At 37.0% G+C, this 25,635-nt stretch overlaps 1 protein-coding gene across 13 annotated transcripts in view; it reads left to right on the top strand.

The window, feature by feature from the left end:
• LOC110260723 (uncharacterized) overlaps window positions 1-25,635 on the top strand; it is a 630,954-nt gene that overhangs the window by 85,556 nt on the left and 519,763 nt on the right. For 5 of the 13 annotated variants that reach the window (XR_014803734.1, XR_014803729.1, XR_014803733.1 and 2 more), the window contains exon 2: window positions 7,228-7,383. The exons of 5 other annotated variants lie outside the window; for them this stretch is intronic. The gene's annotated coding sequence lies outside the window, so the exon portion shown is untranslated. Of the gene's footprint in view, window positions 1-6,955; window positions 7,185-7,227; window positions 7,384-25,635 lie in introns of those variants that run through there. 3 more of the 13 variants (XR_014803735.1, XR_014803739.1, XR_014803742.1) reach the window with 2 other exon arrangements.

Raw genomic sequence — 25,635 nt, 5'->3', positions numbered from 1 at the left:
TTAGAACATTGCGTGAGAAGATTTGATTATGGGAATTTGATTAAGATTTGATCATCTGATTATCACAAGTTGTGTGTATTGGAACCCCATTCCTTTATTGGGGATAATTTCCTTCTTTAAGAATCTCTGTGAAAGGAGTATCTTACCTCTTACCATGGAGCTCAGAATTGCCACTTACTTTGTTTCTGAGTCACCTTTGCTGCTAGGGATAGGAAAATTGAACTGCCATATGGATGTTTTGGCTTTGAATGGGGAGCAGCTGATGCTATGAAGGAGCGCAGAGAATTCATTTTGATGGTGGGTGGTGGCAGAGGCAGCATCATCAGGGTCCAGGGGCACAGTGGCAGGGCCATAGCAGCACCATCAGGGTCAGGTTCTAGTCGTGGTGTCAGTACAAGCTCTGGTCACTGTTGTGTGGGGTGGTGCATGTATATCCTTGCCAGTCTGATTTGTGATGTCACTCTGGCTATGTTTTTGGAAATCTCTTGTTTCTCTCCCTCTTCCAAACTGTGCTTATATGGCAGTTTTGTGAGCCACTCAAGATCTTTTCAGTAAATTCCTCATCAAGGATGTGCTAGCAACTGAGAACCTAACCAATACACTTTGTTTACATAGTATAAGAATTTCAGTATTAACAGAAAGAGAACCCTAATTGTTTAAGTTTTACATTAAAAAAGTACCTTCTTGATGATTATATTGAGGTGGAAAAGACTTTTCATAAATCAGACACATGTTCAAACTGTCATGTGTCACTTGGCTCTTCAGAAGAAAAATATACATTGAATATCTGTGAATAGTATCTTGAAAACGTAGTACTGTATTATGTCTTTGGCAACATTCTGGATAACTCTTCAGCAATATATAGTTTGGAAAACAGTAAAATAATACTTATCATTATGTCTAAGTCTGAGTTTCCCAAGTTTTGTAACACCACAAAGAGAAAAGACATTTTCTAGATGCTACGAAACTAATTAATTTTTAAGCAGTGAGTAAAATACTATACCTTTTGGGATATGTTTTTTCATATCTGGAACATAAAAGAGTTGGACTAAAATATGTAAGATCCATTTCAACTTTAAAGTGTGATTATGATATATATATATATGTGATGTATATATATGTATATCTGTTCCTATCATTTATCTATGAAATCATTTGCTCTAAATGGCCTTTGAAGATGAAGGAGAATGGATGCTCTAAAACAGAATTGAGAAAAGAGATTTGTCAGTTTAGAAAGGAAAGTAGTAAAGGAAAATGAGGAAAGAAGTCAGATTTTTGAGATGTTTGATGGAGAGGGCTATTTTATCAGGGCTGCTATGTAATGTACAGCTGGCTCAGGTCAGTTAAGTGGATTAAATTTATAACATATTTACTGAGGGTACTTATAATTTTTACTAGTTTAATCTATGAACGAGAATATTAATCTTTTTATCAAGTTTTATAAGGAGCTTTGTTTTGCTCAAGGGCAATGGGACTCGCATAATTAGACTTGTCTTTTTACTGTGGCTGCTCAGAATATTAGACCCACATCTGCTCCTCGCTTATAGGAACTACGAAGACTTAAATATCTTCCTTCTCCTACTCAGCCCACATCAGCCACACACATTTTGATCATTGATGAGATTTATTTTTGTGGGTCCTATATTTGTATTCATATATTCTTATTGTTTAGTATAAATTAAAAAAATAATATTTGTATTCATATATTATTGTTTAGTATAAATTAAAAAAATAAACTATCTTAGGGAGTTCCCGTCATGGCTCAGTGGTTAACAAATCTGACTAGGAACCATGAGGTTGCGGGTTCGATCCCTGGCCTTGCTCAGTGGGTTGGGGATCCGGTGTTGCCATGAACTGTGGTGTAGGTTGCAGACATGGCTCGGATCCAGCATTGCTGTGGCTCTGGCATAGGCCAACGGCTCCAGCTCCGATTTGACCCCTAGCCTGGGAACCTCCATATGCCACGGGTGCAGCCCTAGAGAAGACAGAAAGACAAAAAAACAAAACAAAAAACTATCTTATATTCTTTATGGGTCTAGGGAAGACTTTATGTCACTAGGGAGGCAGCTTTAATTTTTTTTACACCAAAGCATACTAAGAAATCTCTTATTTTTTCATTTATTAAAGAAACTGGCAAATTAGTAGTTTAAGCTCTTTATTAGTTTATTGAAATAGGGATAATATGGATACTTCAGTCAATAATAAAAGCCATGACCCATTCCTACAACTACATGTATTTATATAAGCTCATGCAGCATAAAAAGCACCCAAGTGAGGTCAGTATACTTTTTTCCCCTTGAATCATCAACTGACTTCCTCTGGAAATCGATGGACCATGTTTTCATATCTTTAAAGTAATGGGATTAGACTCAGTGTTCTTCAAAATTCATTTTATATGGAACTCTCTGGTTGTGGGAGACAGAACTGTGTTGCCTTCTTTAGGTATCTAGGAGAAATATTTTGTGAACCCCAAATTTATTTCCTTTTTCCTTTCTCGTCAACAAAAGTAATTTAAGTTCACAAGAATGAAGATGATGACAGCAGCCTGGGCTTAACTTTTGAACGCCTTCCAGTTTTATGTCTTATTAAGCAATATTATAAGTAATATGCACATATTTCAATAAAATGCATGAAAAACTTTGCACATTGTTAAGACATTTTTTCACAGTGTGTTTCGTCAATTCTGGAAGTCTGTGAGAATCTGGCAAACTGTCAGGAAGTGGGGATAATATGGGAGGACACTAAAAATTTAGAATATCTGATTAGGTAACAGTAGTGGTAGGAAGATTTAGGGAGCATCTTAAAATAAAATACCACCAACACCAGCATGCATTTCATTTAAAAATAGTCTTATGACCCTTGAGACTGATTTTTTCATGAAAAAAAAAACCTCATAAGTATATGTGATATTACATTTATATGAAACAAGTATATTAATAATTATTGCAAAAGATGTCTTGTGAAATCTGAAATTAAAAATATTCTTTAAATTCATCATTGAGGTAGAGTGTAAAGATGTGTCAAATGATTGTTAATAGAGGGAGTAAAATTAGGTGGAACCTGTTCCAGGACATATATTGTAAGAATCTCATATGCAATGTCACTCATACAGTGAAATATATTGTTTATGATTAAAATAGCCACATAAGTTTCACTGAAGTAAATTGTCTTCTTCAATATGGAGCAGATTTGAGAGTTTATAAAAAACATGTATGGGACAATATCATGGGAGAAATGTTCCTGGGATTGTGGTAGAGAGACGCTGTTTACAATTACGTGGTACGTCTTTCTATGTCATGCGGATTCAATGCTCTATTTGATTCATGGCTGTTTAGGACAAATTTTAAGCAACCTAAGGCTTGCTTTCCAATCCCATAAAATGGAGTGACCACCAGCACCTGACTCAGCTGCATAGAAACAATTTGCAAAAAGTGCTGATCACAGGGTCTGGCCCAGAAGACGCTCCAATGTCACTTGTATTCTAACCGTATTCTCATTAAAGTAGGAAGTTGCAGAATATAAATGTTGGTTTTAAGTATGACACAAATGAACTTATCTATGAAACAGAAACAGATTCACAGACTTGTGGTTTCCAAGATGGGGTTGCGGGGGGTGAGGAGTGATGGATTGAGAATTTGGGATGAGCAGATGAAAACTATTATAAATAGAACAGATGAACAACAAGGTTCTATTTATTACACAGGAAACTATATCCAATATCTTGTAATAAACTACGATGGCAAAGAATTAAAAAGCTACCTATTAAAAGACAAACTAAAATGAATATAACAAAATGTTTTAGTAAGAATACCATTATTTCAGGTTTCATTGTGTCATTTTTATACCTGTAAATCAACATGGCTTTTCTTCAAAGAAAAGGATTTCTGCTTACATTAAAAGGATGGATCAAAGTGTTATTATTTATTCAGAAATAATAATGTTGCCAAAGCCACACCATGACGACTGAGTGTCCACGTTGCCAGCTTTGTATTTGCAAGCTAATGACTGTCTTTTCTACAAAGTCTGGAAATTAAGCAATAGCTTTAATTGCTGGATAACCAGAGAAGTCAGAAGGTGAATGCCTGTTTATTTTTCTGTCTTTAATTATTTCTGAAGAAATTTCACAAATATACTTTGACCTCAGGGAACACAAATGTTCAGATTTACCTAAGGACAACATTTAGATCATAAATTTAGATTTATGAACAATAATATTTTTTCACATTTCATAAACTAATCCCTTCTTAGATGTAACCTTCCGTACAAATTTGAAAATTTGGTCCTCCTTCCCATCTTACATAATTGTTAAGCTATTTGAAAACAGTGTCATCATATCAAAAGAAAAAGCTAGAAAGAAATACATTTCCTATGGAGAAGGAATTTCTGAACTTGAAAGAAATGGCAGTAATCACAGAGAAGCCTTGATGATTTTGTCTATTGAAAAATTTGAAACTTCTAGGATTTGGGGTCTAAGCCATCTTGAATATGTTTATTATATACATATTATTTATCTATACTACATATAAATAAAATTCTTTCTAGATTTCCACTGAAATGTCCAAAGAAAAAGATAAATATCAAACACACTGATTAATGCTAGAAATACTATATCCAAAGAACATTAAAACACCAATTCAGAAAGATACACACACCCCTATATTAATCACAGTATATGGAAACAATCTAAATGCTCATCAGTGAATGAATAGATAAAGAAGATGTGGTACATATACACAGTGGAATACTGGCCAGCCATAAAACAACATGCAAACTTATACTACTCAGCCATTAAAAGATGAAATCTTACCATTTGTAACAACATGGATGGACCTTGAGGGTATTATGCTAAGTGAAATAAGTCAGATGGAGAAAGATGAATAACATATGATTTCATTCATATGTGTAATATAACAAACAAAATTAATAAACCAAGCCAAACAAAAATAAACACTTAGATGTAGAGAACAGAGTAGTGGTTACCAGAGGGGGAAGGGGTCGGGGGAGGGGGGAGTAGATAAAGGAAATCAACCGTATGGTGACAGATGGAAACCAAATATTTGATAGTGAGCACACTGTGGTGTATACAGAAGTAGAACTGTAATGTATGCATGAAACTTATATGATGTTATAAACCAGTGTTACCTCAATAAGATATATACACTAAAAATGCTAGAAATACTGGAAAGGTGAAAACTGTATGCCAGAACTTGGAGGAATGCATGTAAGAAAGGAATGGAACTGAGGGAAGGAAGGAAGAACTAGGGTGATCCGTAACCCACTGCCTGTGAAGGAACAGCAGGCTTCCAAAATGAGTGGCAGAGTTGTTGCTGAGTTCCACCAGAATTCCTAACTCCATGGGGTTGGAGAGACAAAGGAAAATGGGAGATGGGGGTGCTTGTGGGTGGGCGAACTGAGCGCATAAGAACCCACAGGTGCCTATGGCACTAGCTGCCATCTCAAACTGGAGCCCAGTGCATCTAGTGGAAAGAGCTGGGGCCAGAGAAAGTGCTAGCCCATCTCTGTTTTTCTTTATAACTATTTCATAAGGCATGATATATAAAATTTCTCTGGCTATCCCCTCCATTACTCCATAGAAATAGCTCTTATTAAACCATCAAGGCCCTTCATGCAGCTAAACTATAAAGATATTTTTTCAGTATTCATCTTGTCTTTTGATCACCTCCTTCTTGAAATATTCTTTTTTCTGGTATCACAAAATGATGTTTTCCCAATTTCCTTCCTGCTTTTATGGCCACTCCTTCTTGGGGTCCTTTTTGTCTTAGTATTTTCCTGGACATGAAATGTTAGACATTTAATTAAAACTGCACAAAAGAGAGGCCAAGCCCACTGGAAAAGTGAATTAAAAACTTAGGGAAATTTCAAACATCCAAGACTAGATCCCTCTGCAATGTTTGCAACCCTCGAGGTAAAACCACACCCTGTTGAGATGCTGATTGAGGGCGATGGAAAGAAACTTGGAATGAGTAGTAAAAGAAAGCTTTGGTAGCATGTATTATTAGTTGTAGCTTTTCATGCCTTCCTTCATCATACACTTTGGCCTTTGATTTGGGGTTCAGCTATAGGCTTTCACCAATAGAATAAGATGGAGATGATAATGTGCCACTTCGAAGGCTAGGCTTTGAGATATTTCATGAGTTTCCACTTGAACTCTTGCACCTTGGTCATAGGCATGAAAAGAATATATTTGGGCTAGTTTGGTAGGCCTGAGAGCACCTGCACATAGAAGACTGAGCACCCTCAGTCAAGCCCAGCCTAGATCAGCCAATACCCGGCCAGCCACAGACATGTGAGTGAGTTCAACTGAGGGCGACGAAAGTGCACACTTGGGTTCAGCCTAGGAAACTGATTTTAGCTGATCAGTAGACTGATGAAATAAATATATGCTGCTGAAATTTTGTGGTTGCTTGTTATGCAGTGCTATATCGGACATAGTCAACTGATACAGATTTCATAAACACTAACAGAGAGAAATTGGAAGTAGTCTTTACTCATATTTTCTTCGCTATTTCATGTATATATTTTGACTAATTTTCATATTGCTGATTTCCATGTATTTATATGGTATATTTTGGAGATGTTGGTGTATGTAGCAATTTAGCCCATAATTTACAAAATGTAAAGTTGGAATTGAGAGGGAACTAGAGAAGGATTAGATAACATTCAATGAACCTGAATTTGGAGGTAGGTGCAGAAACTTTTAGTTGGCTCTATTTTGGGGCAAGAGGTGAGGGAATTTTCTTACATGAGGATAGTTTGACATTAGTTGAGAGCATTTTCTTATAGAAATGTGTACTGTTTAATTTGCATGACAGACAATGTATGGAAGAAGGGTTTAATTGATTTGGGGAAGTCAAGTAATAGGTTGTGGTAGACATTTGTAATGGTTTTTGGGCTGCCAAGCCACTTTCTGATATTTGTGGAATTTCTTTTCTAGGAGTCCTGTCTATCCAGGATTTAATCTCACTTTTTAAGTCTGCTTTGTAACTGGGGCACTTTTCTATGACCACACACCATGGGCCACCAAGTTACCATTCATCCTGGGCTACCCATCATGAGCTGGATGAGGTCTGGCCCACTATGAAGTTTGAATATGCAGAATAGAACTCCATTATCCAATGGAGATGGGGTACACAGCTGGAATTGAACAGGACTCTGAGGTACAAGTAAGTACTCAAATTCTGTCCTCTCTTCTTGCTACATTTTCAGCTCACAACTATGGTTTCATGAAGTGTTCTCTACAACCAGTTGACTGAGGAAGGAAAATTGCAACACTGATTTTTAGATGATTCTGTATAAAATGAAAGCACCAACTGAAGGTGAACCACAGTGGTAGTACAGCCCCACCCTGGGACAGTCCTGCAGGTCAGTGGTGAACGTCAATCCTCACAGTGTGCAGAACTTTGGTCATTGTAGTTGGTTTCTCATTTTGCTAGGAAGTAAAAATGGCCTGATGTGTGATCACATACCAATTCATGGACTGTGGCCACTGATTTTGCTGAATGGTCAAGTGATTGGAAGGAATATGATTAAAAAATTGATAACAAGGAGGTTTAGGATGAGGTACTCTCAGGCAAAATCAGTTATACATATACACATATCCATTCCTTTTCAGATTCTTTTCCTGTATAGAGTATTATATAGTTTTGAGTAGGTTTCTCTGTGATATACAGTAGGTCCTCGTTACTTACCTATTTAATATATAGTACTGTGTATGTGTTAATCCTAAACTCCTAATTTATCCCTCCCCCACCCCATGTTTCCCCTTTGGTAAACATGTTTGGTTTTGAAATCTTTGTGTCTGTTTCTGTTTTCTAACTTCTATTGTATCATATCTATTAGAGTCTACATATGATACTTGTCCCTCTCTGTCCGACTCACCTCACTTGGTATGGTACCGAGACCAGCTCGGTAGGTGAGGGCTGAAGAACCGATGCTGTGAAACTTAAGGAAAAAAGTTAACATAAAATAAGACACAGAGACATTTATCTTAATTAAAGGTGGGAACAGGGGGGACTCAAGGTCTCAGGGACCGAGAGCTCAACTCAAGAAACAACACTACTTTTATTCGTCAAGTGAGGAGAGGGCCATAGGTGCAGGATATAGGTTTTTTTTAATTATTTTAAAAGTTCTTTTATTATTTTAAAAGTCACATAGCAGGTAGAAAGTTAAACTTTTACTCTGACCTTTAGGCATTTAACAATCATTAGCATTTGAGGAAGCTTGGCGCTAGCTATCTATGCACAGCATCTAGAGAATCATCACTGTGCTTCCACAAACAGCATGCCTATCTTCCGCAACACAGTGGTGCCTAGGTTTGCACCTTGGTTCTGTTTGCTAATGCATATTCTGCTAACGACCCCTCATAAACCACTTGGGTCCATGAAGTTCTTCTTTCTCTTATTCTTAAGAGGACATATGCTGTGCAAACGGCGTGCCAGTCTGCACAGGTCTGGCGTGCCTAGACCAATGCACTATGTCCTCATTCAGCTGACCATATGAATAACTTATGCCTTTAGGTCTTTGTTCCTAAGCTTAAGCCGTTTACCAGCACTGCAACTGTTTTTCAAGCAGGAATGTGGGGTAAAGTAAAGCAGGACAAGAAGGGGTTTTCAGCAAAGAGGCTTGAAGAATATATTGTAGAAACTTGTCTCGCGACAGTATGGTAATCTCTAGGTCCATCCATGTTGCTGCAAATGGCATTATTTCATGCTTTTTTTATGGCTGAGTATATTCCATAGTATATATGCACCACATCTTCTTTATCCAGTCCTCTGTTGATGGGCATTTTGGTTGCTTCCATGTCTTGGCTATTGTAAATAGCCCTGTATTGAATATGGTAGTTTCAGTATCTTTTCAAATTATGGTTTTCTCCAGATAGATGCCCAGGAGTGGGATTGCTGGATCATATGATAGTTCTGTATTTATGTTTTAAGGAACTTGTATACTGTTCTCTATACTGGTTGTAGAAGTTTACATTCCTACCATCAGTGTAGGAGGGTTCCCATTTCTCCACACCTCTCCAGCAATTATTGTTTGTAGACTTTTTTAGAAATGATTTTTATTTTTCCATTATAGCTGATTTACAGTGTTCTATCAATTTTCTACTGCACAGCAAGGTGACCCAGTCATACATACATATACATCCTTTTTCTCACACTATCCTCCATCATGCTTCATTGTAAGTGGCTAGATATAGTTCCCAGTACTATACAGCAGGATATCATTGCTTATCCATTCCAAAGCAATAGTTTTCATCTATTAACCCAAGACTCCCAGTTCATCCCATTCCCTCCTCCTCCCCCTTGGCAACCACAAGTCTGTTCTCCAAGTCCATGAGTTTCTTTTCTGTGGAAAGTTTCATTTATGCCATATATTAGATTCCAGATATAAGTGATATCATCTGGTATTTGTCTTTCTCCTTCTGACTTAATTCACTTAGTATCAGAGTCTCTAGTTCCATCCATGTTGCTGCACATGGCATTATTTTGTTCTTTTTCACAGCTGAGTGATATTCCATTGTGTATATATACCACATCTTCTTAATCCATTCATCTGTCGATGGACATTTGGGTTGTCTCCATGTCTTGGCTATTGTGAATAGTGCTGCAGTGAACATATGGGTGCATGTGTCTTTTTGGAGTTTTGCCTGGATATATTGTTTGTAGATTTTCAATAATGGCCATTCTGACCAGTGTGAGGTGATACCTCACTGTAATTTTGATTTGTATTTCTCTAATAATTAGTGATGTTGAGCATCTTTTCATGTTTTTTGGCCATCTGTTTGTCTTTTTTGAAATGTATGTTTAGATCCTCTTTTTTAATTGGGTTTTTAAAAATTTTTAATTGGGTTTGATTTATAAATTTAAAAAATTTTAAAAATTAGGTTTCTTGTTTTTTGGCTATAGAGCTGTATGATATGTTCATATATTTGGAGATAAATCCCCTGCCAGTCAATTTGTATACAAGGATTTTTTTTTCCCAATTCTGTGGGTTGTCTTTTAGTTTATGGTTTCCTTTTGTGCAAAAGCTTTTGAATTTAATTGGGTCCCAATTGTTTATATTTTTAACTTTTTTTTTTTGTCTTTTTAGGGCCACACCCAAAGCATATGAAAGTTCTCAGTCTAGGGATGAATGGGAGCTGAAGCTGCTGGCGCATGCCACAGTCAGGCCAACACCAGATCTGAGCCACATCTGTGACCTAAGCTGCAGCTTGCTTGCCACAATACTGGATCCTTATTAGCCCACTGAACAAGGTCAGGGATCAAACCTGCATCCTCATGGATACTAGTCACGTTATTAACGTGCTGAGCCACAATGGGTACTCCCCATTTGTTTATTTTTGTTTTTCATACTCTAGGAGGTTGTTCTGAGAAGATGTTGCTGCAGTTTATGTAAGAGAGTGTACACCTATGTTTTCCTCTAGGAGTTTTATAGTATCTGGCCTAACATTTAGGTCTTTAACCCATTTTGAGCTTATTTTTGTGTATGGTGTTAGTGAGTATTCCAGTTACATTCTTTTGCATGCAGCTGTCCAGATCTCCTAGCACCACTTACTGAAGAGACTTTCTTTACTCCATCGTATATATTCTTGCCTCCTTTGTCATAAATTAATTGGCCATAGTTGCATGGGTTTATTTCTGGGCTTTCTATCCTGTTCCATTGACCTAGATTTCTATTTTTGTGCCAGTGCCATACAGTTTTGATGACTATAGCTTTGTAGTATATTCTGAAGTCGGGCCACCTGATTCCTCCAGCTCCATTTTTTTTTTCTCAAGATTTTTTTGGCTATTCAGGTTATTTCATATGAATTTAAAATTTTTTGTTCTACTTTTATGAAAAATGCCATTGGTAATTTGATAGGTATTGCACTGAATCTGTAGATTGCCTTGGGTAGTATAGTCATTTTGACAATATTAGTTTTTCTAATCTGAGAGCATAATACATTTTTTGCATCTGTTTGTGTCATCTTCAGTTTCTTTCATCAGTGTCTGCAGTTTTCAGAGTACAGGTCTTTTGCCTCTTTAGGTAGGCTTATTCCTATATATTTTATTATCTTTGATGTTATGGTATATGAGATTGTTTCCTTAATTTCTGTTTCTGATCTTTTGTTGTTTGTGTATAGGAATGCAAGAGATTTCTGTCCATTTCATTTTCAGTTTGTTAATGTGGTGTATCACATTGATTGGTCTTTGGATATTGAAGAATCCTTGCATTCGTGGGATAAATACCATTTGATCATGGTGTATGATCCTTTTAATGTATTGTTGGATTCATTTTGCTGAGGATTTTGCATCTATGTACATTAATGATATTGACCTGTAATTTTCTTTTCTTTTTTTAATTTTTTTATGGTTATTTTCCCAATACAATTTTTTTTTCTGCTGTACAGCATGGTGACCCAGTTACACATACATGTATACATTCTTTTTTCTCACATTATCATGCTCCATCATAAGTGACCAGACATAGTTCCCAGTGCTACACAGCAGGATATCATTGCTAATGCATTCCAAAAGCAATATTTTGCATCTATTAATCCCAAGCTCCCAATCCATCCCACTCCCTCTCCCTCCCCCTTGGCAACCACAAGTCTGTTCTCCAAGTCCATGAGTTTCTTTTCTGTGGAAAGGTTCTTTTGTGCCATATATTAGATTCCAGATATAAGTGATATCATCTGGTATTTGTCTTTCTCTTTCTGACTTACTTCACTCGGTATGAGAGTCTCTAGTTCCATCCATGTTGCTGCACATGGCATTATTTTGTTCTTTTTATGGCTGAGTAGTATTCCGTTGTGTATATATACCACATCTTCCTATTGAAATCATGTGTTGATGGACATTGGGGCTGTTTTTTTTTTGTGTGTGTGATATTTTTGCTGGTTTTGGTATCAGGATGATTGTGGCCTCATAGACTGGGCTTTGGAGTGTTCCCTCCTTTGCAATTTTTTGGAAGAATTTCAGAAGGATAAGTTTTAACTCTTCTCTAAATGTTTGATAGGATTTGCATGTGGAGTCATCTGGTCCTGGACTTCTTTATTTTTTTGGCGGGGAGGGAGTTTTTAAATCACATTTACAATTTCAGTACTTGTGATTGGTCTATTCAGATTTTTTATTCCTGGTTCAGTCTTGGAAGGTTTTACCTGTCTACAATTTGTCTATTTCTTCTGGGTTGTCCATTTTAATTGGGCTTTCTTGATGCTGTTTCTGTGCCATTTTCAAAGCTAGTTGTGTGTGGTGAGTTTCTTGGATTTGGCCATGTCCCCACTGAAGTCCACAGGCCTTGAAGCACCTGGGACCAGGAGAGAAAAAAAAACAAGCATTTATTTTTGGGCAGGTCTGTTGCTAATAAATTTTTTCATCTTTTGGTTGCCTAAAAAGTTTTTATTTTTGCTTCCTTCTTGAAAGATATTTTTGCTGGCTCAAAATTTGCAATATGACTGTTTTTCCATTTTTATGCTTTAAAGATGTTGCTTCTCTAATCTCTGTTTTATTTTCAACAGGTAATCTCTCATTGCCATTATTGTTCTTTTTCTGTACATAATGTCTTTTTTATGTTGGGTTAATTATCTGTTTTCTTTTTATCATTTTGTAAATAATTTGATTATACTGTGTTTTCTTGATTATACTGTGTTTGTTTTTTTACCATTTCTTGGGCTGCTTCCCGCGGCATATGGAGGTTCCCATGCTAGGGGTCGAATCAGAGCTGTAGGCATCGGCCTACGTCACAGCCACAGCAAGGCAGGGATCCAAGCTGCGTCTGTAACCTACACCACAGCTCATGGCAACGTCGGATCCTTAACCCACTGAGCAAGACCAGGGATAGAACCCACAACCTCATGGTTCCTAGTCGGATTCATTAACCACTGAGCCACGAAGGGAACCTCCTATATGTTTTGGAGTTTTGATGCATGTTTCCTCACAGTCCTTGTGTTTGGAGTTCATAGAATACCTTGGCTCTGTGGCTAAAATTTTTATTAAATTTGGAAAATAGTCAATATTTCTACAAAAATGTTTTATTATTTCCACTGGGGACTCTGATTATAGTTTTTTTTTTTTTTTTTTTTTTTTGCTTTTTTGCTTTTTTAGGGCCACACCTGTGACATATGTAAAGTCCCAGACTAGGGGTCGAATCAGAGCTGTAGCTGCTGGCTTACCCCACAGCCACATCAACGCTGGATCCGAGCTGCATCTGTGACCTATACCATAGCTCATGGCAATGCCGAATCCTTAACCCACTGAGTGAGGCCAGGAATCAAACTCATGTCCTCATGGATACTAGTTGGGTTTGTTACCACTGAGCCACAACAGACACTCCCTCCAATTATAGGTTTATTAGACTTCTTGCAGTTAATAGCTGACTGATGATCTATATATTAAAAATATATTTTCCTCTGAGTTTTATTTTAATATTTATTTCTATGCCTTCAAGTTCATTATTTTTCTTTTCTGCAATGCTTAAACAGCAGTGCCTTCCAGCCAGTGTATTTTTTTTTTTAATGGCTACACCCTTGGCATATGGAAGTTCCCAGATCAGGAATTGAATCTGAGCTGCAGCTGCTGACCTGTGCTGTAGCTGAGGCAATGCTAAATCCTTTAACCCATTGTGCCAGACTGGGGATCGAAACCATGGCTCCACAGTGACCAAGCTGCTGCAGGTGGATTCTTAGCCTACTGAACCGCAGCAGGAAATCCCAGTCAATGTATTTTTTATTTCATACTTTGTATTTTTTATTTTTACAAGTCTGATTTTGGTTCTTCTTTTTTAAAAAGTGTCTTCTATATCTTTGTTTAACATGTGCAATCTTTTTTTCTAACTTCCTAAGCCTGTGGAATACAGTTATAATTTTTTTTTGTCTTTTTTTTTTTTTTTTTGCTTTTTCTAGGGCCGCTCCCGCAGCATATGGAGGTTCCCAGGCTAGGGGTCTAATCGGAGCTGCAGCTGATGGCCTACACTACAGCCACAGCAATGCGGGATCCGAGCCGCGTCTGCAACCCACACCACAGCTCAGCACAACACCGGGTCCTTAACCCACTGAGCAAGGCCAGGGATTGAATCTGCAACCTCAAGGTTCCTAGTCAGATTTGTTAACCACTGTGCCATGACGGGAACTCCGAATACAGTTATCATTACTATTTTAATAACCTTGTTTGTAATTATGTCATCTGTGTCATTCTTGGGTTTGTTTCAATTCATTGCTATTTATTGTTATTTTGGAACATATATTTTGGGCTTCTTTACATGTCTGCTCATCTTTATTTGGATATTAGACATAGAGAGTTTCATCTTCTTGATTTCTATATCTTTGTGTGTCCCTACAATATTCTTGCACTCTGTTTTGGGATGCAAGTGAGTTAACTTGGAAACCATTCAATCCTCTTTGGTCTCACTCTTGAGCTTTTTTAGGTGGAGCAAAGCTGCATTTAATCTAGAGCTAATTCTGACCCATTACTGAAACAAAATATTTCTGAGGCCTCTGCCTAATGCCTCTGAATTTTAAGATTCTTCACTCAGGCTGATGGGAACAGGGACTAGTCCCAGTTCTCAGTTAGCTCCTGGAATTGTTCCCTCTAATTCTTTCAGGCCATTCTGTCCCCAGTCTTGGGAAGTACTTCATGTGCATGTTCTGATCAGTACCCAGTAGAAGTCATGAGAAGAATCCTCTGTAGTCCTCTTTTTGTGCAGCTCTCTCCTCTCCAGTATTCTACTCCGGGGACTCCAGCTGTCTCAGACTCTCTTGATTCTCAGCAGGGTATCCTCAACTCAGGCAAACTACCAAGGTTTCCTTGGATTCCCTTGCTCTGTGGCCTTGCAACTTTCTAGAGTAAATAGATTGAAACAACTATAGGGCTCTCTTAATTTTTTTCTCAGCTGTCAGGGATCTCTGTCCTTTGTTAGTAACATCCAGTGTTATGAAAACCATTGCTTCATTTTTTTTTCCAATTATTTCTAATGGAGAGGTAAATATGGTTCCTCTTCCTCCATCTTGGAAAGAAGCACAAAGCTCCTTCAGTTATGTTTTTTTTTTTTTTTTTAAAGTCCTGTACCTTTTATACCATTTTCCCCTCTCTCTTCAATTACTTTAAATGCAGTCTGGGCTACAAGGGAAGTGGTATGATAATTTTGTGATGGATGTAAATGTCCTGCTTTAACAATATTTTCTTTCATTCTTTTGCCTTATATAGTGCTGAGATAAAATATAAAGTAGGGATTGCTGATTTGGTTTAGGAACTCGATGTTATCCATATACTGTACCTAAGCTTAGATTTTTTTTTTTTCTCTGTTAAGGTAAATCTTCTATTATACTTGGAGTTTTCTCTTTCCGAGATTTCAAGGGTTAACATTTCTTTATTTTATAGCAATATTTCAGTCCAGACTGGTTGCTTTACTACTTGCTTTTGAAAGTGGTTTGGGGACATCATAGATTTTTTTTCTACTTAATTTTGTGGAATTAAATAAAAATTCATTCTGAGAATATACCGCAGAACATTTCCTTTAAAAAAATGAAGTTTGTTCTCCTTTGTTGGATGGCAAACCACTATGTTATATATATTTGCAATCACTAATTGAGAGAAAAATGTCTTATTTCTATTATTATTGTTATTCTTGTTCTGACACCATCCTAATATATGTATTAGCATTCTGTATGTTTCAAAGTTTTTTTTTTGTTATTTCCCCAATACAATTTTTTTTCTACTGTACAGCATGGTGACCCAGTTACACATACATGTATACATTCTTTTTTCTCACATTATCATGTTCCATCGTAAGTGACTAGACATAGTTCTCAGTGCTACACAGCAGAATCTCATTGATAATCCACTCCAAAAGCAATAGTTTCCATCTATCAACCCCAATCTCCCAATCCATCCCACTCCCTCTCCCTCCCCCTTGGCAACCATTTACAACAACATGAATGGAACTAGAGACTCTCAAAGTTTTTTTTAAGTATTATTTCTTCTAATTTCTACAGCATCCCTGGAGGTATGTATTGTTATGTACACTGATGAACCAGGAAACTGAGAATGAGAGATTAGATGATTTGCCCCAATTTAACCAACTATTATATTGGGGAATCAGGAGTAGGGCCCAGTTATTTTGATTTGAAATTTATTGCTCTTTTTCCTGATAATTTTAATGTGAAAAAGGACATCATCTTGAGAATCAATCAATCAAATCAGTCATGTTTAGGGGCCAAAGCAGTCCTTTTCAAAGGACTCATTTAAACAGACCTAGTGTTTTTGTTAATTGAATTTGGGATAACTATAACTTATAAAATACTGCAAAATTGCTTAAGACAGATAGGTTAGAGTAAATACTTAATCTCTGTTCACCCAATACACACTGAATTGATTTGCAGTGTGGTCACTTAAAGTGGTCACTTCTGAAAAGCAATTAAAGACCTGTATATAAAATTTTAGTTCATTAAAAGTCTTTTGCTGTATTAATCTTTGGACCTCTTAGTAGTTAATGAATATCATAGTGCTAACTGGTATGGGAAGAGATGTCAGAATTTTAATATTTTCACCTTAGAAATAATAAATTTGGCCAATCAATAGGATGACCAAGCATATCTCTTTTAAGTCCTTTTCAAGTCTTGTGCATGAATAATTGGCTTGAAATCCCTATTCTGTTTAGCGCTAAACACATATGTCTGTTATCTGTTGAGCACCTACTGTTTTAGGTGCTCGGAATATGGCAGCAAATAAGACATGGTTCTTACCCTTATTGACCTTACCCTTTTTTCAAATATAGTCACATCCTGAGGTACTGGTAGTTAGGACTTCGACATATGAAATTTGGGGGGACACAGTTCAGCCCATAAAACATAGTATGTCACTGTGGCTGTGGCTGTTATGACTTAGCCACTCTTACCCAGGGATTTCTTTTCTTAATTTGAATACTTTGATGTGATAATTTGGCATTGCCTAAAAGACACAACAAAACAACCTATAAAAGTTCAAACTTTAAAAATGTTAGCAAGCAACAACCCAATGTCCATTAACAGATGAATGGATAAACAAAATGTGGCGTAAAAATACAATGGAATATTATTCAGCCACAAAAAGAAATGAAATTCTGACACATGCTATAACAGGATGGTCCTTGAAAACAGTGTGCTACGTGAAATAAGCCAGATACAGAAGGACAAATGTTGTTATGATTTCAGTTGTATGAAGTACTTAGAATAGCTAAATTTATAGAGACAGAAAATACAATACTGGTTACCAGGAATTGGGGGAGGGTCATGGAGAGTTGTTATTTAATGGGTACAGAGTTTCTTTTTGTAATAAATGTTTTAAATTTTAAAATGTTTTTATAACATTATTGAGATATGCTTTCAACATTTTTAGATTCCACATATAATTGAGATTATATAGTATTTGCCTTTCTCTTTGTTATTTATTTCAGTTAGCATAATGTCCTCCTCTGGGTTTATCCACACTGTTGCAAATAGCAGATTTTCTTTCATTTTTATGTCTGAGTAATACTCCACTCTGTGTGTGGGTGTGTGTGTGTATCTGACATTTTTTGATTCACTGAATTTCATTATATTTATAGTTGTACAACCATAATCACAACCAAATTTTAGAACATTTCCATCTGAAACCCCCAATCCACCCCTCTGCCCCAAAGCTGTCTCCTTTGGTAACCATAAGTTTTTCAAAGTCTGTGAGTCAGTTTCTATTCTGCAAATAAGTTCATTGTATTCTTTTTTTCAATTCCACATATAAATGATAGGATATGATGTTTGTGTTTCACTGTCTAACTTCACTTAGCATGGTAATTTATGGGTCCATCCATGTTGCTGCAAATGCCATTATTTCATTCCTTTTTATGGCTGAGTATATTCCATTGTGTATATGTACCACATCTTCTTTATCCACTCCTCTGCTGATGGACATTTAGGTTGCTTCCATGTCTTGGTTATTGTGTACAGTGCTGCAATGAACACGTATTAGGGTACACGTATCTTTTCGAGTCATAGATACTCCAGATAGGAGTATCTATCTGGAGTGGGGCTGCTGGATCATATGGTGTTTAGAGGTTTTTAGTTTTTTGAGGAATTTCTACTGTTTTCCATAGTGGTTGCACCAATTTACATTCCCACCAACAGTGAAAGGGAGGTTTCCCTTTTCTCCACACCCTTTCCACCATTTATTTTTTGTAGACTTTTTGATGATGGCCATTCTGGCCGGCGTAAGATAGTACCTCATAGTAGTTTTGATTTGCATTTCTCTAATAATTCGCGATATTGAACATCTTTTCATGTGGTTTTTTTTTTTTGCCATTTGTATGTCTTCTTTAAAATGTATCTCACATTTTCTTTGTCCATTCATCCATTGATAGACATTTATGTTGTTTCTGTATCTTGGCTATTGTGAATAATGCTGCGAGGGTACAGAGATTTGTTTGGGATGATTAAAAATTCTGGAAGTAGATGGGGTGATGGTTAAGCAATATTATAAATGTACTCAACGTCACTGAATTACACATTTAAAAATTGTTAAAAAGGTTAAAAAAAGTTACTAAGTTATATGTAAAGAGGTACCCTTATTATTTTTTTAAATTTTTATTTCCCCAATATATTTTTTTTTCTACTGCACAGCATGGTGACCCAGTTACACATACATGTTTACATTCTTTTTTCTCCCATTTTATGCTCCATCATAAGTAACTAGACATAGTTCTTAGTGCTACACAGCAGGATCCCATTGCTTATCCACTTCAGATACAATAGTTTGCATCTATTAACCCCAGACTCCCAATCCATCCCACTCCCTCCCCCTTAGCAACCACAAGTCTGTTCTCCATGTCCATGAGTTTCTTTTCTGTAGAAAGGTTCATTTGTGCTGTATATTATATTCCAGATATAAGTGATATCATCTGGTATTTGTCTTTCTCTTTCTGACTTACTTCACTTAGTATGAGAGTCTCTAGTTCCATCCATGTTGCTGCACCTGGCATTATTTTGTTCTTTTTTATGGCTGAGTAGTATTCCATTGTGTATATGTATATATACCATACCTTCTTAATCCATTCATCTGTTGATGGACATTTGGGTTGTTTTCATGTCTTGGCTATTGTGAATAGTGCTGCAATGAGCAAGTGTGACATGTGTCTTTTTTAAGGCAAGTTTTGTCTGGATAGATGCCCAAGAATGGGATTGCTGGGTCATATGGTAGCTCTATGTATAGATTTCTAAGGTACCTTCATACTGTTCTCCATAGTGGTTGTACCAGCTTGCACTCCCACCAACAGTGCAGGAGGGTTCCCTTTTCTCCACATCCTCTCCAGCAATTGTTATTTGTGGATTTATGAATGATGGCCATTCTGACTGGTGTGAGGTGGTATCTCATGGTAGTTTTGATTTGCATTTCTCTAATAATCAGTGATGTTGAGCATTTTTGCATGTGCTTGTTAGCCATCTGTGTATCTTCCTTGGAGAAATGTCTACCCTTATTCTTGAGTCTCACTCTGAGGTGTAGTGTGGGACAGTGCACGTGAGTCCTAGAGGTGGGACAAGGAATGTGATGAGGAGTAGGCTAAGCTTTCATCATCACAAAATGTTTGAAATGCATATGATGTGTACATTGGGAAGGGCCAACAGTCCCTATAAGCCAAATAGCTGACTATTTCAGAGAATTCACTTGTATATTGAGTTCGGATATATAATATATAAAAATATACAATATATACAGTATATATAAATTCTTGGATTAATACTCAAAAGTTTGTGATGCTGGAGTTCCAGCATGGCTCAGTGGAAACAAATCCAACAAGAAACCATGAGGTTGCGGGTTGGATCCCTGGCATTGTTCAGTGGGCTAAGGATCCATTGTTGCTGTGAGCTGTGGTGTAGGTCGCAGATGTGGCTTGGATCTGCCATTGCTGTGGGTGTGGCGTAGGCTGGCGGCAACAGCTCCGTTTATACCCCTAGCCTGGGAACCTCCATATGCCATGGGTGTGGCCCTAAAAAGACAAAAGACAAAAAAAAAAAAAAAAAGTTTGTGATGCTGAAGATAGACTTTTTGAGCCATAATATGATTGCTTTTCCTAGGTCCTGACTACACAGAAAAGTCTTTAAAGTTTCCTGCACTTTTTCTTAGCATTCAGTAATATATATATTGTATTTAATATAATAAAAACTCCTTTATAAGGATTATTAAAGGTAAGGGGTTTGCAATCCTCTGAAAGGCTAATCCAGTTACAAAAAACTTTAAAATTTTATGTAAAATTATTATTTATATATCAGAAGTCCTCCCACTTGATGTACCTGAGACTTGTAGTTGACTCATGAATTCAAAAGACGGTGAAAGCCAGTCTCGTAAAATTGATACATGTACATCTAAAATGTTCTGTTTTAACTTAAAACATAAATAGCAATTCATTCACCACTTTTTTGATACTGAGGCAAGTCTCCTCATTCAGCATGGATATGCTGATTGGATTTCTGGTTGGTGTTTCTTTGCTAAAGCACACCGTCATAATTCCAAAACGCAGTCTCAGTCTTTAAAATACAGAGCGAGATTAGAGATTTTCATGAAGCAATACGGAAGCCTTCTAAATTTTTACGACTATTTCACTGTCTCAGTCTTTCTCAATTATCTCTTTTTATCTAATCCAACTGGTTTGTTTGGCTTGTTTTGTTGCTTCAGATGGCTAGTGGAAGATGTCTATAACCAAGCACCCACTGAGTCAACATCCTACATCAGATTGTCCTGATTTAGAAATAGTCCCAAAACAAAGTCTAGTGTGGGCTCCCTGTAAACAGGGAAAGAATTTGCATAGGCACAACTGAGGTTCTTGAGGAGGAATGGGGGTAGAGGGAAGACTTGTGTGGTTTTTTTATCCCTTTGAGGTTAAAAAGAACTTACCAAGTATAGAAGACAAGTGCCTTTGAAAACATAGATGTTATATCTGTGTGTTACCCTAAAGACTTCTAAGTCTCCTTAGGTAGAATTAATCTTATAGAATCTGGATCTTCATATAAAATCCCCTAATATATATATATATTGGCAACCAAATTAAGGTATTAAAAGAACACTGTAAAACAAACAAAACACATCTATGGGCTAAATTTGGTCAGACAAACCTAACAGTTTGTGACCTCTGCCCTGTGTTTTACCAAGTTTGGGGGTAACATTCGTGATTGTTAAAACAGTGTTATGTGATCTTCTAAATCTTTTTATCTTCAGCATTAAAAATTCATACAAAACTTTTATTTGCACTCCGTCCCTGCAGCCAGTCTTTGTAAACTATCTTTCCTCCTACTGCTTCCAGAATTATAACAAAGATCTAAACGATTTGACCAGTCCAGTTCTAAAACCTATGATAACTCCTCAGTGCCTGCAATGTATTTTCCAAACATACAGTGGCTTTTTCAGTCTTGTCCTGCCCTAGCTTTCTGAATTTATGTCTAGTCATTCCTTCTCCATCCTATGGTCTATCATATAAGATTACTCATCATTCCCCAAAACCAACGTGCATTTTCTATTTATATGACTTTGCTAATGCTGCTCTACTTTCCTGAAATACTTTTCCTCCCTATTCTTGGTCAGTGCCCAACTCAGATGTCTCCTGCTTTTTTTTTAGTGTCTCTGATTTATCCATTCCCAGGCAATTTAGTTGTTTTTGTTCCTATTAATGCAATATATACCTTTAATAGGGAAGTCAAGATATTATAGGATATGGATTTGCTAGCTCTGTATTTTCAGACAAGTAGTGAGCACTTTGAAGGCAGTGATGAATCTTTAACTCTTACAGTTATAGCTAAAATGTATTTATTAACTCAAATTTAACACAATGCTATATAAAGAGAAATATAGGTGTCATACATTTACTTCAGTTGATGGGTTCGCCAAAGTTATTTAAAAGTATATAAATTAAGGAGTTCCTGTTGCGGCTCAGTGGAAATGAATCTGGCAAGCATCCATGACAAGGACACATATTTGATTCTTGGCCTTGCTCAGTGGGTTAAGGATCTGGCGTTGCTATGAGCTGTGGTGTAGGTTGCAGACACAGCTCGGATCCCACATTGCTGTGGCTGTGGTGTAGGCCAGCAGCTATAGCTCTGATTCGACCCCTAGCCTGGGAACCTTCATACGACGTGGGTGCGGCCCTAAAAAGACCAAAAAAAAAAAAAAAAGACAAAAATAAATAAATAAATAAATAGAAGTAAATAAATTAAGTTACACTTATTTTACTGGAGAGTTATCTAAAAGCATTGTTTTATAAAAAAGAAGAATGCCTTTGAAGTGGCCAGGGCTGGTCATGGGCAAAATGATTTAGGTACATATCTACACATTGTGATTTGATAGCACAATAGACCTTCCAATAGTCTGGATAACTATCAGGCACTTAAAAGAGTGCCTGACGGTCTTCATTACCCGTTAAGACTGCATTGTTCAACAGGGTAGCCACCAGCTCCTAGGTGCTACTTAAATTCAAATTAATAAAAATTTAGTATAAAGTAAAAGTCAGTTCCTTATTCACCTAGCCACATTTCAGGTGTTCAGTAGCCCACATATTGCTGGTGGGGATCTTATTGGACAGCACAGATATAGAACATTTCCCTCTTGGCTTAAAGTTCTTTTGGCTAGCCCTACCTTAGGGATTTCATCAAAAGATGAAAAAATCATTTCTAGGGGGAAGAGCAATTTATCTTCTGAGAAAGACGGTGAGTTAGCTGGCACACTCTCAGGGAATAGTCTAAGTCAGAGGTCAGCCAACTACAGCCTGTAGGCTGAATCTGCCCCTCAGCTTGTTTTTGTAAATAAAGTTTTATTGGAACACAGCCACAGCCTATTCATTTGCTTATTGTCTGTGACTGCTTTTGTGCTACCATGGCAGAGTTGAGTAGTTGAGATGGAGACTTTGTGACTGCAAGCCTAAAATATCTGGCCCTAGCAGGAAGTTCGCTGCCCCCCGTCTATATCGTTAATTCTGTGTTCATTTTGCCATGGAGGAAAAAGAATAGGCTGAGAATAGGGACTATGATGAGTTTAGAGGGAGAAAAAAATGTTAGGAAAGTGCCTTTAGGAGTGATGTTGGGGAACTATAAACAAACATTTCTAACATATGCTTTGATTTGACTGGCCTGGAAATACTAGTAATCACTTTTCAACATTGGAATTGAAGTAATAGATGATAACTTAGGAAACTTCAAAATCTCTTACAATTTTTTCCAGCTTCATTGAGACATAATTGAGAAAACTATATATTTGAAATGTACAGCATGATGATTTGATATACAAATCTTGTGAAATCATTACCAAGATCAAGTTAATTAATAATCCTTCTATCACATAGTTAACTCTATGTGTGTGTTTGATGAGAAGGCTTAAGATCTACTCTTAGCAAATTTCAGGTTTACAGTATTGAATTACTAACTATAGTCCTTAAGCTGTACATTAGAGCCTCAAAACTTAATTATCTTAAAACTGAAAGTTTGTACCCTTTGACCTATATCGTCCCATATTCCTCTTCCCCTAGCTCCTGGCAATCACAGTGCAACCCTTTGTTTCTATGGGATCAGATTTCTTTTTAAAGTTTCACATATAAATGATACCATGCAATATTTCAGAATCTCTTTAAATTTCTGTGCAACACTGATTACCATATTTAATTTCTCTGAACAAGTTATGTAAAGTCTTTGGGAAATTCTGGGATTAATAAATATCTGTTCGATACATGAATAAATGAATCTTTAAAATGAGGAATTTAGTCTAAATGATCTCCAAGATCATTCTGGTGCAAAGATTTATCCTTGTTGACATTTTTATATATTGATTTTTAAAAAGAAAAATATATCTATATAGAGATCCAATTCTTGCTCTCTGAGAAAACTCTGGGCAATGCAGATGTAGACAGATGTGAATAGGTCATGTACACAGTGAATCGCAAAAAACTCACCCATAGATAGATGCAGCAGTATTTACACAACACATTGCTGTGGTGTGGGTACATTTGGGAGGCAGGAAGTAAGGGCAGTTGGGAATTTTCATATTTAGTTTCATAGATTTTGAAGGCTTTCTAAGCAACTTGGGAAAAATCTGGGGAGGAGATGGTTATTCACCATGTTGCTCCTTGTTTGAGAGCCTACAGCAGTTTCTGAGCACAGACCAAAACAGGAGATGGCATCTCTGTCCTTGAAGCAAAAGGAACCTTGGCAGATTCTTTGGCTTGAAGCAACATATGATAACCCGGAGCTCAACCTCCCATCTTCCCAGTCATTTCTGTCTATTTCACAATTAATAAAAATGTGGAAAGGGATAGGTTTTTTCGGTTAGTGAGCTCCAAAAACTCTATTGAGAGACTTTGTAGTCTGTGAACCAGATCATGTCAGGGTTGAAGATAAACAGGAGTTCAGGGAAATTTGAATGGTGCTTTATATACTGGCTTTGGGGCAAAATAAAGATCTTTATTTTCAAGGATCGCCCTATTTTGACACCATATATCATGGCAAAATGAATGGAACTGAAAAAACAAGAATGGGGGACTTGGAAAGCTGTTGCCAAGGGCATTATTACGTATTGAGCCTTATATTCCTATCGGTTTCTCTCCCTCCCTTCTTTCCTTCCTTCCTCCCAGTTTCTCTGCTTTTTTTTTTTTTTTTCTGGAAATATTCCAATAAGTTGCATAAACCACCTTCTAAAAACAGGAAGATATGAAATTGGACCATGAGAGGTCCAAGGCACAAAGCAATTCTCCAATGTATCTGAAGGAAGGAAGAAATAAACAGAGTCAAATTCTTGTTTACATGTTGGCCAGCAACTCATTTTCTCCCCTCTGTGATGTTCTTTTTTACCATCTTGGAGGTCCTTTTACTGTTGATATTTAGTTATTTCATCAGCTACAGTCATTGATATCTCTGCTTGGGACTATCACATTACATCAACATGTGGTTCTTATGTAACTATTAAAGCTTTACTGATAAAATATCAAAAGGAATACACAGAAAGCTGTTGGAGTTTTCAGTTGCCCCCCCCCCCCCGGCCATTTGTCCAAATATTTGGTTTTTCTTTTCTTTTCTTTTTCTTTTTTTATCTTTTTAGGGCCCCACCTGTGGCATATGGAGATTCCCAGGCTAGGGGGCAAATCAGAGCTATGTCTGGCCTATGCCACAGCCACAGCAATGCCAGATCTGCATCTGCAGCCTACACCACAGGTCATGGCAATGCCAGATCATTAATCCACTGAGCGAGGCCAGGGATCGAACCTGTGTCCCCATGGCTATTAGATTTGTTTCTGCTGAGATGCGATGATGGAAATTTCGAGTTTGCCATTTTATTCTGAAATTCAAAGAGAAAAGTTTTAGGGATAGATTGAAGGAGGGACTTAAGTGAGGTAAATTAACCATAAGTCATGGATTAAAGATCCATTAATTTATGAATCACCCAGCTTCCTTTCTGCTGCTAGTCACTAATTAACCTGAGATTATTCAGTTAGAAATTACTTCAGATATAATTTTTTTTTTTGGTCTTTTGTCTTTTTAGGGCTGCACCCTCAGCATATGGAAGTTCTTAGGCTAGGGGTCGAATAGGAGCTATAGCCGCTGGCCTACGCCACAGCTGCAGCAATGTAGGATCCTCAACCCACTGAGTGAGGCCAGGG

This window comes from Sus scrofa, chromosome 5, assembly GCF_054392235.1.
Source record: "Sus scrofa isolate SSC_HxYL_T2T_F1_AM1 chromosome 5, Sscrofa_HxYL_maternal_Yorkshire_Landrace_v2.0, whole genome shotgun sequence".
Classification (NCBI taxonomy): Eukaryota; Metazoa; Chordata; class Mammalia; order Artiodactyla; family Suidae; genus Sus; species Sus scrofa.
The sequence above is the reverse complement of the archived record's forward strand: the minus strand, read 5'-3'. Positions and strand labels throughout refer to the sequence as shown.